This window comes from Taeniopygia guttata, chromosome Z (genome assembly GCF_048771995.1).
Source record: "Taeniopygia guttata chromosome Z, bTaeGut7.mat, whole genome shotgun sequence".
In the NCBI taxonomy this organism is placed as follows: Eukaryota; Metazoa; Chordata; class Aves; order Passeriformes; family Estrildidae; genus Taeniopygia; species Taeniopygia guttata.
The window spans coordinates 11,036,976-11,053,478 of record NC_133063.1 but is presented as its reverse complement, the minus strand read 5'-3'; the positions used below and the strand labels follow the sequence as shown (position 1 = coordinate 11,053,478).

The 16,503-nt window shown below is 37.3% G+C and overlaps 1 protein-coding gene across 2 annotated transcripts in view; it reads right to left on the bottom strand.

Moving 5' to 3' along the window:
• The window catches only part of ROR2 (receptor tyrosine kinase like orphan receptor 2), a 142,114-nt gene that overhangs the window by 80,041 nt on the left and 45,570 nt on the right, over nucleotides 1-16,503 (bottom strand). Inside the window, exon 1 of one of the 2 annotated variants that reach the window (XM_072921865.1) lies at nucleotides 5,855-7,690. The exons of the other annotated variant lie outside the window; for it this stretch is intronic. The gene's annotated coding sequence lies outside the window, so the exon portion shown is untranslated. Of the gene's footprint in view, nucleotides 1-5,854; nucleotides 7,691-16,503 lie in introns of those variants that run through there. 2 annotated transcript variants of the gene reach the window in all.

Sequence of the window (16,503 nt, the reverse complement as noted above, 5' to 3'; positions counted from 1 at the left end):
TAAAACTTCATATTTTAATAACTGTGATCTTCAGAATAAAACAAAAACCTTGAGAGAAAAAAAAAAAACAAAACACAAAAATACACTATTTCCCATGGATTCATTAAAATAGATATACATTTCAATGTAATTTGTGATCCAAGTGTCTGTGGATTGTCCTGGATATTACAAAACTTTGGCAGACATTTTACTTCCAGTGACAAGACACCAAAACTATTATAATTCACATGGGATTAATTAATTTTAGAAAATAAAACGGAACCTGATATGAGAAAGACCTGAGAACCTAGAGGTCTTCACTTTTCTCTCATTTCCTTAAGGTTAAAAATGTACCCTGAAGCTACACAAAGCACAAATTTACTGTCAGAAGGAAAAGCCACCTGTACACATTCTCTTTCAGGAAGTGGCCAGTTGCCAGTGCCCTTTTTACCCTCATGCCCTCATCTGGCAGGAAGGCAGCTACTCTGTTCACAGTTCCTGCCATGCCTCTCATTCCTTATGCCAGATTCCTCTCCTCTTTTCAGAGGTCTCTAGACACTATATTCTCCATTTTCATCACAGTTTTATAGTTTCTTTCTGCATTCCTTTCACTCTTTACAACACATTGTTCTGTATTCTCATAAACTCTCACTATAGTGTGCTCATGAGAATTCCTTCTGTGGCCCTTCCTCCACAGCCTTCCAAATGAAGGTCAATGCTCACAGCCTACTTAACCATCCAGATTCTCAGTGTAATTGAACTTATTAATTGTCCTTCACCGGTCCTGCCAGAAAACATGACCAAGATATGAAGTATCATCTTTATGTAGAAAGCTGAATATTTTTTACTCCACACCATGTAAGTTAGAAATTTTATTGGTAACAGAATGTTATTTTTGAGCATCCTTTCACTTAGACAAGGACAGTTTCATCTCTCTGCTTCATACCCCCAAAAGGTAGTGACTGATTTGTAATTCTGCTACCACAAGTTTTTACATTCATTTCACTACTGTGACAAAGGATTTTGCTTTCTGCAGTTGAGAACTACCAAAATTCTATTGTGACTAAGGACACTTTATTTCACACTCATTCAAGAACATCTAACTTCCTCGAGAGGATCTTTGGAAAAAAAAATATATTTATAAGGAAGATAATTTCAAGCAATTTTAAAGTATACAACTATAAGTAAATTTGAACAAATGTTGATTTTAAATCTTGCAGTGGGATCAAAAGCCTTGCTTTAGCCAGATGGCCAATACAATTATGTCCAAATCATAGATAAAAAGTAAAAAAAGAAAGGACAGCACGACAGGAACTCACAGCCTGCATGAAAAAAGATATTATCAACTTGATCAAACATGTACGAAAGACTTATATCCAAGAACTAAAGAACTCCATTCTGCACCAGCTGAAACAACCTTCAGTTTTGATCCAAGCACAGCACACAGTAATATCCTACCTGACAGGTAGTAGAGACATGACATATCCACACCCACCCAAAGATGACAGAATATTATGCAAAGGACTTTGTGATTATTGAGTACAAAGTAGACTATGCCATAAAAATATGCCTGTTCTTGTTGCAAACCCTCATCTGTATTATATGGAAAGCAAGTGCTATGAACCTAATGATGTGCAGGAGGAATCATCTAGTAAAGACCTAACATATTGTATTTTTGACAGATCTGCATTTAAAAAATATTGCAAAGGTATCATTGCTGATTGTTCAGAGGTAGGTTCTTCACTTCCCTTTATGATCCTTGTTCCATATTTTGACAATACTCTTTTTGAAAACCTGAAATTCTCATTGTATGTGGCTTCTTATTTGTGCACTATAAAATTCTGCTTCCTTTATTATTTTATTTGCCTTAACACAGAAAGTGAAAATCTGCTCTGAAGTTTTGACAGTATTACCTGCATTCCAGGCACCTTCTTTCCCTTCCTGAAGAACATGGGGAAAGGAAAACAGCAATTCAAGAAATATCAGGCTGAGTCTCCAAAGCACTTTTTCAAAAGACAAAACTAAGACAATGCCACAGAACAACAAAACCCTTGCTCTGATCAAATTTACTTTAGTACTCCTACCCTTTCTTTTCTGAACAGGATGAACAGCAGAGAGGCTCTGCAATTCCCCTGTTATGGAGGTTTGAATATTATAGGAAGGGAAGTTACATTTTTTGCATGATTTGGATTACCTTTGTGTTTATGGAAGCCAGCCATGGAAAGCTGGGTCCTACATAAACATGAGCAGAGCAAGAGGCTCAGTTCAACCTGGGGATACAGTCTTCTCTAAGTAATGCTGTCATGACTGACATGGGGAGCTTTACACCAAGCAAAGGGGAAAAGGCTGCAATATATCTGTGATTTCTACACCTATTAAACAATTAAAGAGAAATCTAGCAGGTAAGAGTACAGCAATAATAAATAAAAAATAGTAAGTAGAGAAGAGAAAGCAAGTCCTAATATGGATGAGAATAGCAATCAACTATGCATAAGTAATTCAGAGGGCTGTGTCTTATATAGCTAGGATTTAAGGTGTAAACAAGCAGAAGTAACCAAATGTGATCAGAGAATCTCCAGGTCTGGGTTTCATTAATAGGCAAGACTTCAGAACAGACTTAAGGAAGGAATAATTAATATGCAGATCAACTGCAAACAAAACAAATTATAACAGGATCTATAATCGTTCTATCTGTTTTACTGGGTAGCCTTTTTTAATACAAGCATTATATTTTGTAAACAATATCCTAGCTTTGCTTAAGTACATATGGAAATTTATATTCAGTGTCAGACAGATACTACAAGATAGGTACTACAAGAGCAAGATGAAAAATAGACAGCAATAAGTAATAGATAAAATGACTGGCAAGAGATCATTAGAGAGATCCAACGCTGACTGATGCTTAGTCCAACCTTGCTTAGTATTTTTAGTGATAAAGCTGGAAGAAGTATCATAACTTTGATGCTGAAATCACTTAATCACAATGCACAGTGATGGAACCACAATATGCCTAAGAAGAATGGCCTTGCAGTCTGGATCAGAATTGAATGGAGTATCAAAATAATGAGGTCAATGAATTAGGGAATAACATAAAATTTCACAGTTTGTAGGAGCTAATTATTTAATCTAGTTAAGGACTGGTCTAAATGCTCTAGTAATTCTAATGTGAAGCAGAAAAATAAAATTCTTAAACATGTCAGGTGGGACATTGCAACACTGCAGAATAACTAGAAGTTCAGTACAGATCCTTGAATTCATGTTGCATACATAAAGAATGAAAGAGAAAATAGAATGATGCAGAAAAAGGAATTGAGAGACAGAACTTACTGAATACATGAAAACCAGATTTGCTTGTTTCCCACAGCAAAACAAAACCAAAGAGAACTTACATCTGGTCTTCATGGAAAGTTCAGGGAAAGAAAGCACAGGATGAAAAATAACTGTTTGGACAAAAATAAATAGATAAAATGAGGAGTGGATAAACTTCTGCTCAAAAGTGAAGGCTCCTACCTGTTAAAGCAATCAAAACCTAGGACAGCCTTTCCAATGAGAGTTTTCATTGGAAAAAAACTAACTGGTTTTCATACTGACTTCGATAAGTTTAAGAAAGGGACTATATGGCACAGTGCCTTCAACAGCAGAAAACAGTTCAGTGATGCAAAAGGTTCCTTATAGTTCTAGGAAACTTGCTTTTTCCCCTTGGGTTCAACAGCTCTTTTCCTTCCAGCTGATCCCTGTTACAACTTATTGGCTGCGAAAAAGGAGTTCCTGAGACAGTACAGAGTATGACCACCAAGAACCAGAATGATTAATACCAGAATGAGGAGGAAATAAGAAGCCAGCAATATGCTTCACACTTCATCCTGCACATGTGGACTGATCCAAGCAGGATATTCCCCAGATAGATCTTTCCTGACTGAGAAGGTGACGGGCGTGTCAGCCCAGCCACAGGGTCCTGTTTCATATGACACTCTAGAAAAACGCTGCTCTGAAAACAGCACCAGAGCAAAACAGCTGGGGTCAGAGGGAATGTGATTGCCCCTTCTAGCAGCAGTAATAGTACATCAGCTTAATTTTAACATCAAATCTAAACCCGATTCAGGGCACGACCAGCTTGGGTGGCTCTGCTCCATGCTTACAGCACCGGTGTTCTGGGGCATGTCATCTGGAGACAACCAAACATGAAAAGTCACAGCTCTGTCTGGTTGAGTTTACTATCTGATTTCAGCACTCCTAGTGCAGATCTATTCAGCACATCTGAGGATAAAAAGCCTTGGCTGGAAATAATGACTTTTGGGCCTGGGAGTGAAGAGGCTAAAGAAAAAGGGTTAGATTCTGTGAATCTCAAGCACCAATGTTTTCTTCAGCTAGATCAGAGCAAGCACTGTTATAGAGCACATAGGTCATGGGGCTTAGTGTTGTAATAAAATCTGTACACAGGCCCTTTCTCTTTCCAAAAGTGTGCAGCTTAACTTTCAGAGAAATACATCACATAATTATTAAGCCCATCTATCAAAGCAGCAGTGGGCTTCTGAAATGGATTTACTCTTCTTTATTTTCTATATTTTAACACATTTTTTTTGTCAAGAGGCAATTTCTGAATTGACAAGAAAGAGATTTCAAAACTAAATGAAATATTTCTCCCCAGTCCCATACTTCATAAAGGCAAAACCTTTTAGATGCAGCACTAGCGTTTACCTAAAATTTCCATTTCTCTTTACTCCCACAAGGCCCAAGATAAACAGTACCCTAATAAAAGTTGATAGCATGGGCTCTGTTCAAGGGAAACCACTTTATAACTTGACCAAGTTTGTTCTCTGCCAGGAAATGATTGCTTTTCCAGTTCAACCCAAGAATGCTGCTCTGCCTTATGTCTGCTGGCAACAACTTCTGTTTATGGGTGGGCTAAAAAAGGAGGATTCAAAGACTAAGTTTAGGCCTCAGCTAATGGTTCTATGATTAAGATTTGGTCCTATATTTTACCATACCTAACATATTGGTTTGGGAGGATGAGCAGACAAACAAGAAAATTACAATAACATAAATCATAGTTCACTATCCTTCTGTTTTTCTTCTCCTTACGCTTCAGTACATCTCCATACAAATCAAAATCACATCTACAATACAGATGAAACCACTAGCAGATTCAATTTTCCTACACTTCATTAGCATCAGTACATATTTTTTTCTGTCAGTCACTTACTTTCTTGTAAGTAAACTCCTTGTACCTTACTGCAGACGATTCTTCCTGATTTGCAATGCTAAACCACCACTGTATTTGGCAAATGTTTCGCAATGTACCATGGCACTGGTACATTGGTAATGAAGAGAAGGAAATTAGTTCCTCCCAAAAGAGTTACTTAAGAAGTATTGCTACAGTACACCATGCAAGACCCGTGGCAGAGACGTGGTGGAACATGCTGTCAGTATTCCCCACACTGCTAACAAAGGGAGTGTATACTAAAATTAAACTATGCCCTTGACCTGCAGCCAAAAGCAAAGCACCTCAACATTAAGCTACATACTTGAAGTGCATTCATAGGAATTGTCCAGGTTTGAGGAATTATAAAGAAAATATAAGACAAAGTGTTAAAGTTATACTTCCCTGCTTGAAAGCTTTATGTCATCATCAGCTAGAATAAAAAAGAAATTGTGCTACACAGACACACCCATTACTGTTCTACCTATACACTGGAGAAAAAAATAGTAGGTTTTTTTAGAATAAAATTCTGTTGCAGGCAAAACTGTATGCAGTTGAGGAATTGTACTTCAATTAATTTATTGCCATGCAACAGAAATCTCTGATCAGTGACTTGAACTCTGAGAAAAAGAACATAAACTACTACATTTGCATAAAGAAAAAAGTCTTCCTTACCTCAGTCTCAATTTACCTGACTTTCAGCAGAGATTAAGCTCAACTCATTCAAATGGATCTGGTGAAGCAAAAAGCAGTATAAGAGGTTGAAGGCGTGCACATGACAGATTTAGTCTGCTTCTTTGCACTCAGGATTTCTGCTGCCAGATGCTAAATAGTTTGTTTCAGCTTCCCATTATTGTTTCTACCCTTCTGTTCCTCAGTGCCCCTGCCTCATCATGGGTTTTTATGGTCTGGCTGTGGGCTGCAGTATTTTGGGGGTGTTCTGCTCCATGTGGCCCACCATGGGCCCCCCAGGAGGGATTTTGCACCACCACTGCCCCCTCCTATTCCAGCCTGTGACATATATGTGTTCAGCCTACCACCCCCACCACCACCAAGAGCATCGTCAACCCTTGGTAACAGGAGTCAACATCCTAAGAGTCTGGACATGTTTTTATTAGCTACTTTTTGGAGCAGAATTATTTTGGGCAGAACTGCCAGAACAGTTCCAAGAAGAGTGATGGATAACAGAAATAATCATCAACAATACAGCTTGGAAAATATACATAGATATGTCTAAGCACAAACAGCAGAGGAGGGGGAACCAGCTCAAATAAACTTCTACAAAGAAAAACAAGATTTGGGTATATGAATCTAAACATATCAATAACTATCTATCAGAAAAAACAGTTTATCACTGAGCCTTCCATATATCAGAATCAACTTCTAACAGAATTCGAGGGTGGCAAGGCTTACCTTCATAGTCTGACAAAAAACCCAAGCAAACAAGCATAATTAGGGACCTTTCACCAATTTCAGTAGCTTCAGCAGGGAAAGCAGGACAGTAAGCTTTCCATCCTCACAGCTCTTCAGCTCTCTGCTTTTGACTGCTCACAAATGAATCAGATATGCAAGTCTATCCCTGGAAAGAAATATTTCCTACAATTTATTACAGCTGCAGAAAGACATGTGAAAGTATGCCTCATTAGCTCTTTATTCAGACCTGAGAACACTATTAGAAGCAGTCCAGAGATGCATTAAATCAAAAAGAATCAGAATATCTTTATGCCAAATCCGTGTCAAATGACAGATGTCAGATCAGAAATTACCTGATTTATAACAACTGTGTTTACAAGGACATAGCACCAGTAAAAAAAAATTAAAAAAAAAAAAACAACAAAAACAAAAACAACAACCAAAAAAAACCCAAATTCCTGAAGTAACACAAAGACATAATAGACATTTGAGAGATGTGTCTAACACACAATTCAAGCAAACACCAACCTTCTTGAACTGATATTTGGAGGCCTTTCTTTAGCTTAAACAGTTTACTGACAAGCCCTTCTGCATTATTCAACTTGGTAACACAGACTACCCCTGGGAAGTCACTCATACAAAAGAAGGACTGTCTTTAAACCAAGCCTTGCTTGGGCACACATCTGACAGTATCTTGCCTCAGTTGTCACTAGAATTTTTTAATGGTTTGCAACAGAAATCTTGGTATTGCAAATGAAGAACAGTGAAAAATTAGCCTTCAGAAAAAAGACTATTTGTAGAAGAATGACATATTACAGTCTTAACCTAAGGAATTTAGGATTTAATAGCAGACAGCAGACAGACTACACAAGTATCTTCTGAGAAAGGAAGATGTAAAGACCAAAAGGAGACTCAACTGTCAAAGGAATTAATACGTTAACCATGTGTTTCTAGAGGGTTTACATATAGAATAACTAGGCAAAGTGAAATAAGACTTTTTCAAGCACAGGGACAAAATATATCAAAAAATATACTTGTGGGGGAAAGAAAACCACCACAGCATTAATATAATAAATTTCAGAGACATGACAATAAAGACAGAAAAAATAGGGTATCTCTAGTGTATTATAAATCTGTTTTAAAAGACTCTTTACAGACTCAGAAAAAGGTTAAAACTTTATAATCTTAAAATTCAGCACCTTGAGATGAGATAATGTAACAAGGTATTTGGAATGTGACACAGAGGAGGATCAGGAAAGACTTAAAGACAAAACTGAAGAGACAGGGAGGAGCAAGAGGGCTGTGAAGAGAAATTATAAGGGTTTAAGGAAGAAAATAAGGTCTTTTTTTGAGACCATTGTCAAGGGTGGCAGATTAGCCATAACAGATGTCAGAAGCTCCATTCAGGAAACAGTGGTAGTCTGATCTAATGGCCATACTAACAATACTACCAAATAGAAATATTTAGAAATTAACTAAGAAAATAATCAAATGTTTTAAACGCATTTGAACAGAGCCTTGGGAAACATGAGGATATTTAGTTTATTTTTATTAGATGCAATTGACATTAATGTGACTATGCCTGCTGTTGAAAAACTGGACAATACTGCTCCAGATCACACACTTTGACCATGGGCAACTTTGGTAAAGTCAGAGACACTATAGAAAGCCGTGGTTATAGGCATCTTGCATTTTTAATGTCAACTTCTTGCTGATATACTGTAAGAGCCTGCTGGTTGTTCCAGTCAAGCACTGATTTTACTGCCTATAGAGCTCTGGTCTGAGTCCTGCAGCAAGCAACTGTGTCAGGATATTGCTGTACCCTAAAGGACTTCCCAAGTGGAACAATTTTTGTAAGAAAACTAACTCCTGTAGCAACATATATATCATATTTTGTTTTAATGTCTGTATTACACAGGGGAGTCATCAAATTCATATAATCCGCCTAGCTGAAGTTTGCTCAAATGTCTCACTTTATGACAGCAGTTTATGATTTCTGTGATCAATGTATGGAAATATGCCTAAGGTGAGAATTTTCTCTTGATATGAGGAATATCCAGATGATGCTCAGGTCTAAAATTCAGTCATCAACCCAGTATCCACTATAAACAGTCTATGTCACAGAGTCCATAAATATTAGCCTAAGAGCAGCTACTCAAAGCCAAGGAATGACAGTAGAAAAACAACTGCTTGGAAGGAGAAAATAGTCCATAAAATTACTAAGTTAGCACTTGTTCATTTGAGAGGTGTGGGAATCCAAAAAGCAACCAAACTCGTGCAGGATCTGGAGCACAAATCTTATGAAGAGCACCTGAGGTGCTGGGGTTGTTTAGCCTGGAGAAAAGGAGACTGAGGGGTGACTTTGTGGGTCTCTGTCCACAACTGCCTGAAAGGAGGGTGCAGACAGGGGGGAGCTGGTCTCTCTTCCCAGGTAACAAGTGCCAGAATAAGAGGAAAGGGCCTTAAATTGCACCAGGGGAGGTCTGGACTGGGTATTAGAGAAAATTTCCTCACTAAAAGGGTTGACAGGCCCTGGAACAAGCTGCACAGGGGTCATCATCCAGAGGTATTTAAAAGACATGCAGCAGATGTGCCACCATGATAGATTTATACTGGTTAAGTTTGCAATTGTACTCGATGACCTTAAAGGGTTTTTCCAGCCTAAATGAATCTGTGATTCTCTGATTAAGCCCTTGTTAAGTCTTGCTATACAGCATATACAAACTCCACAGAGAGCAAAGGTACATTTTCTTTTCCTTTTCTGACAGGGAAAAAAAATTACAGGGGTTCTGAAATTAAGAAACTGTCTTTAAAATTAACTTACATTTCATTTCTATTATGTACTATTTAATTCTGTTTAGCTGAGGATACATACCAGTGAAACTCATCAACCACTCATGACTCAGCAAGGATGACTGCGAGATCAAAGCATCTTGAGTTTCATTGCCTGCTTATTCACTATTGGATGAATTTAAAGTTCTGACTTACACCACTCTCAATACAGAGCTCAACACACACAACAGAAGTTCATCAGATCTTTTGTCAAATATTAAATGCTACTTCTAAAACTCTGTATCACAGCAGATCATACAGTTACATCATGTTCAGCTGTAAATACTCTTTCTTAAAACCTTCCCTTATAATGGCATCTTGCCATAAAAAAGAAAGAAGGATGGAGACAGCAAAGAATAATGGAGGAAGGACCATGCACACCACCTGACACAACTCTTATTTACTTTACCTGTAAGACTACGGTAAGATAAAAAGACACAGTGCACCTTTTGGGCATCTAATACATTGTCAATGCCAGCTGGCTCTTTTGTATTTTAAGTGTGTTTATGTCAGCAAACTTCGGTGGAAGCATGAGATACAGAGATGCATTCCACATTTGGGATAGTTTGTATTGACACTTGACTATTGACTTCAGCAAGGCTTATGCCAAATTCATATAACCTGATCCCCCTCAATAATCTCTCTAGCCAAAGAGTCTCACTGCAAAACTGAGACACTGGGTGATGCTGAAGACAATTTCTCAGCAGATGGAACCACCAATTAATCAACTGAACACACTATAAAGAAGAAAGAAAAGATGATTTTGGTTTTCTTACAGAACCAGATTTCTTAAATCCCAGGTGACATAACAGGTAAGGAACTTCATGGAAAAGAAATCTTTCTACACAAGACTATTATTCACACTACAGCAGCTGAATTCTTTCTGCAGAGTTCTGAAGTGCTGATGTCTAGAAAAAGAAACATAAAACTCTCCTTGGGACTTATGTTTGTAAAGGGTATAATTTCACAAATTTAAAATGAGAACCAGCTCAAGATTAGTTCCTAACAATGGTAAACCATTTGAACATTCAAATCATTTAAATTGTTTCAATTTGTATGTCTTTAAAGAGCACTTCAAGTATTTTACAATACACAAACTTACAGGGAAAATTTAACACAGAAATATGATTTTCTTTTTTCCCATTTGAATTATTGAGTTTTTTCCCAATATCTGTTCCACAGTTTTTCTTGGTCCCTGCATTAGATATTCTGTAGATAATCAGGTGTCCAAAAAAACCACAAAAGTTGAAAAAGAAGTCCCTTTAAATAAATAAACATAGCTTCAAGCAAATTAAAGTGGAAAAGAATACAAGTACTCTTTCCTAATCTCACTTCTTTTTTCTTTCTTTGGAAATCCTCAACATCGTAATTTCAGACCAAGACATCATAATTTCAGACCAAGAAAATTATTTTTTGAAAGAAAAGCAAAATACTTCAATAAAAAATTCAGTCACACTTTAGCTATGGAAATAAAGCTCATATTCATAAGCAATTTTCTTATTTTGGTGACAGAACTGCCAGGAACTGAAAGGAAGAATAAATTTTAGAGCTGGATTTAAATTACTTCTTTTTAACCATAAATTTCTTATTTTAATTTCCAGTGTACCCTCCATAAAGAGGCCCTTCTCCTGGAATATCTGTTCACAATGCAAAGCTAACAAAATAAATTGTTTGAAGAATTGGGACCTAAATTCTTCCAATAAACTTTTATACTTTTAGTTGCATTCCTGTTTACGTCTTTATATCATGAAGATATTCAGACTCTGTCAGCAAGAAAAAAACAGCAGTAAAAGATAACAAATGCACACAAAATGGCCATTTTTGCATACCATAACAAGAGATGCTAAATTTAACAATATATTGATAAATTCCAACTATCCCAGCAAAAATTAAAAGCATAAGCACTCCTGAAGAAAGCAATTTTGTCACTAGCAAAAGTCATGCATAACTGAGCAGAAAGTACTGAAGAAGGGTTGTCTTTTGAGTTATATCTGTTTTATAAAGAACATTTGTTTGCTTGAAGAAAAATGCAGCTTTCTTAATTGAAAATTCTCTTCAACCCTCCACAATACTTATGTGAACCCCTCATATGAAGACACCTTGGATATTTCTGAGGTTTTCTATGTTCTTCTAATTTCCTTAATGAAAAGCCTACAGTGAGTTATGGGCTTTTTCTCTTCTGAAAGGCAACTACCATCTATAAAACACCACTAAGAACTGAAGAAACACTTTATTCCTCTTTTTCCACTAAAATAGGTGGCTGCACAGAGAACTGGGGGGGAGGAAGCCACAGCATTCAGGATCTTCAGAATATATGGACTTACTACTCTGCTTAACTTGCAAAGAAGTAAAAAAAAAGGTAAGGATCACTGCTTTCCAGCCTTCATTTGCACCCATGAATGAACAGGGAAATTTTTTAGACCTTGTGTTCAAGATATAAATACTTATCTTTTAAATTGCACAGTCCACTGGAAAGTTGAACTATATTTTTCCAAAATGTAAGAAAAAATAAGTTATTCAAAGATAATCATTAAAATTTCACTGAAATCCCTCGGCTAGGTAATTTCACTGTATCCTGTTCTCTTTTTTCCAGCGTTGATTGTGAAACTTCTGTCTGGCACTTTATGTATGATGATGAACACTCTTGGTTACAGTCTCTTATCAGCAAGGATTTAAGCATGGCTCTGCTCTAACCTTGACAGAAAAGCATCTGTGATTTCCCCTACAGCACAGAGGACATTTCAGTTCAGTGGTTTAGTTCATTGGGTGATCAAAGACATGCCTGTGCGATAACACAACACAGTGGCCAGGATAAAAATCACAAGCCCAGCACTGCATCACTCACTTTGGCAGAGGGCAGGGAAAGCAGCTGAAAGGCTTCTGCTGCCCACTGACATCAGGGCTGCCTGAGGTGCTTCTGTATGCCATCACCTAAGGCTGTGTTTTGTAGGCATGTAATCACAGATTTGTCCCCTCACACTAGCGAAGAACACATTGTAGCTCTTGTTTTGAGCTCAAGGTGTCCCCTGAAACCAAGACAGAAGATGGATTTTTTTTTCCTCAATTCCCACCAAATATTTACTGAGTACCTGGTTGTAAGTAAAAGCTGCCTCAAATATTAAAGGCAGTGGGGATATATAGCTGTAGCATAGCACTGCTCTCAACAGCATATGAAATGTAAAGTCTGTGCTTCAGTCTAAATCCAAGCCCAACCCACAGAACTCAAGATGTTTGTCTTCGCATGTGCATGTACACATATGTGTGTTATGGGATGTTCACACATGTTTTGGTTGGGGTTTCTTTGAATTCACACAGCTGGGGAGGTAGAGTGTGTTTATGTGTAGGAGGAAGTACAGATGGGTGGGTATTTGTAGATTTGTCTGTGTGCAAGCATGTGTGGGCATAGGGGTGTACATGTCTGTAACATTGCATGGAGGTTCGTGTGTCAGTGGAGGGATGTAGGGCTACGTGTGTGCAGGTGAGACTGTGGAATTGTTTGTGTGAGTGCATGAAGGGATTGGTGCACGCAGATGTGTAGCTGCACGTATGTACAGTGAGTGCGGGGGAGATGTGCAGAGGCCTGTGTCCAGCTAGGGGTGTGTGGTGAGCACCTAGGAATTAAGTGTGCACGGATAGGTGTGGGTATCCCAGGAAGGTGCAAAGGTGTGTGTGCAGATGGGAAAGCACTGGGGGATCTGTGCTGTTGTGTCTGCAGGTAAGAAGGTGGCAGAGGTGTGGGCGTGTGTGTGCAAGGGCACACAGAAGACAAGACAAGCATATGTAACAGCATTTTACAGAACACAGATTTTCAGTAGAAAAGTCCATTTTTAAATAAACACTTTTCAGCTTAATACTATCTTGTCTAGTACTGACTTATACTTAAGGCTAATTTAGAATTTACTGTAATTTCTGTGACTTTTATCACTCCTAAAGAATGCATGTGGAGAAACAATGAGTACACATGGGTATTCAGAGATTATCCCATGACACTGATTTAAATGATTTAACATGGAAACTGTGAGCAGTCAATTTCTTTGAGTGACTTTATAGTCCTGGTGTGCCTGTGTTTAGTGTCTTGTATTAGCCTTGGATTTATTCAGAGAGTCTGTATTGGATTTATTCAGAGAGTCTGTATTTTTCAGCACAACGTTCTTTTATAACACAGAATTTTATAATATACCACCACATTCAAGTGAGGACTGTCTTCTGAGAACTGTAAGTTTTTGCCTTCTAGTTTATTTATCAGACTGCCATCTACCATGTAACTGAGAACTTATCATAAATAAGCTGAAGATTTTATTCTCTATATTATGCATTACACTGAAAGAGAATAAGTTTAGGCCATGTATTAAGAATAAATTCTTTACTACAGGGGTGATTAGATACTGGGAAAGTTGCCCATTTGTGGATGCCTCCTCCCTAGAAGTGTTCAAGGTCAGGTTGGATGGGGCTTCAAGTCATTCACTTTAGCAGAATGCGTCCCTGTCAATAGCAGAGAGGTCAGAATTAAATGATATTTAAGTTCCTCCCAAACCAAACCTGATTATATGAAAAGCAGTATCTGGTTTTGAATTCGTTTGATGCTACAAGTTAATTTCTAGGCTTTAAATGTATCACATTTAAAAGCACCAAAATCACCATTCAAAGCCCACTGTGTTCAGAAATAAACTACAGAGCTCCAGCACAGAAAGGAAATAACTTAATGACAGCAGGATTTTCAAAAAAAGAGCTAATCTGTAATTCCAAAAAATATTTTAAAATTAAAAAAAAAAAAAGCAAAGATAACGTTGAGGGCACTGCTCCCATGGTAAGTATTTTTAAAGGAGAAAAAATCATAGCATCTGAAACTGGAGATCCATTTCTGAAAATATAGATGTAAATCCCTCAGCATGGTATACGAGGTGAGCATAGGAACTGTACTATACAGAAGCTAATTCTACTTGCATTGCTTTGGTAACTATGAAAACATACACATCTGAGTATTGCAAAGTAACAACTGCTCTCTTACTATATTTTGCCTTATATTGAGAGTTATGGCTCTTATATCCTGACTTTGAGTAAAGACTTAATATTCAGAACATTCAGTAGGATTTTTTTGATGATGAACAAGGAATGAAGCAATGAAACAGCCATAAAGCAATTTTATTGGGGGAAAAAAATAGAAAAAAGAGAGAGATAGATAAGAAGTTAATGACATTCCAGACTCTGTTACTCAATAAGAAACATGAAAAGGGCAGGGAAACATCACTTTTCCCTTTTGCAATTGTTTCCCTAGACAATCATTTTTGAGGTTGCTTGTGAGGTAGGTCCTCATGTTTAGGGGAAAGAAGTAATATTTTCACCAGGAATACAGATAAATGCTTTTTCTTCTTGCTAGAAAGGTCTTCTCCTTCACCCCATGTAAAAGCATTCGTGATTAGTGTTAATAGATTATTATTTACTGTGAAGAGTAACAGATGCACCACATTAATAGTGCCGCTTCTTTCACACGAAGGACAGGTGGTAACTGCACATGTACAGGAATTTTTTATCAGAAAGTGAAATTAATCCAATGTAAGACATGAATTCTTACAATGTGACATAAACTGCTCTCTTTCTGAAAGCACTTACTCCATCAAATTTTGCACCTTATCACTCTGGTACACAACATGCAGTTTGTGACATACTGATCTTTTTTGCAGAAGAACTTAAAACTTTTCTTAGAATACTCTCTCTCCCTCAGTGGTCGATGGCAGCTATTTTGAAAGGAATATTAAAAGATAAAAGGCAGTTTATAATGGCATCTCCAGTACATTCTCATATCTATTAGCTGCCTGCAGCTGAAATGTTTCTGAGCTAAATATGGTTTCTTGTTTAAAAGCTTCTAGAAATTATGGAGACTCCTTAATGTGCAGACTTAGAACAAAAAGTAAAACTTATTCCAGTCTATATCTATGAAACAAAATTGCTAACAAAGAATGAAAGCATACAACTGGCCACATTATATTAGATCAAAAGAACATTTAGTCCTGTGTCTAAAAATAGGCAAAAACAGGTTTATATGTGACACTTTTCCTTAAGTCTTCCACCTTCAACCTCTTTTCAGTCTCAGAAACATCCCAATGTGGATGCATTCTCAGTAACTCTCAAGGCATTTCTCATCCATAACCTTGACCAAAGTTCCACTTGAAACTACATTTTGGCAAATAACATTCCCAACATGCCTTGGCAACAGTTTTCAATAAAGGTTCCAATCTCTACTGCCAGACGTTGACAACACTTTTCCTGCTTGGTAGGAGACGGTTTCTAACAGCTTTATTTGATGCCTGTCAGATATTCTGAACCTAGAATGAGCAACAGAACTTCACATTTCTTTAAAGTGTGAAAAGTAGAACAAAAATTATATTTCAGACAGAAAGACATCACAAAATTCAAGAAGTGGATATACAGTCAACACAATTTTGATAGTATAACCACAGACACTATATCTGTAAATGTGCTTTTGCAAATGAAATATTCACAGATATCGTGCTCTCAAACAAAAGAAGTGTGTATAAATGAAAACCACTCAACTACTGTTGTATCCTTTACAGCACTTCACTAAAACTACAGAAGGTAAGGTATCTTTGTGTGATCTGAGGTGGAAACTAGATTAATTTCTGTTTCAGTATGAGAGGAAAACCTTATAACTAAATCATGGGCAAAGAATCAAAAAATACATTAAAATACTGATACAGAGATCACACTATGCAGAATCCTGGCAATATCCACACTCCTCACAAGCAAGGCATATTTCAAAGGCCGAAATGATTAAAATATAGAACAGTAACACTGAAAACTTGCATGTCATAAAATATCAAGCAATTTTTAGTGAAAAATACAAAACAAAACAAAAAAACATCTCCCGCCCCCTGCCTTTGGTCTGATTCCTGGCGCCACTGGTTGAATAAGGAACCACAAGCACAGCATATTTACAGCAAGCTTTCCCAATTGCATTGCAAGAGCCAAGAACCTTTTCTGTAAACTGAGGCTTCAATCTACCCCATACACTACATATTGCAGCTATATGCCTTTAATAAAGCTTCACATCCACATTTTAA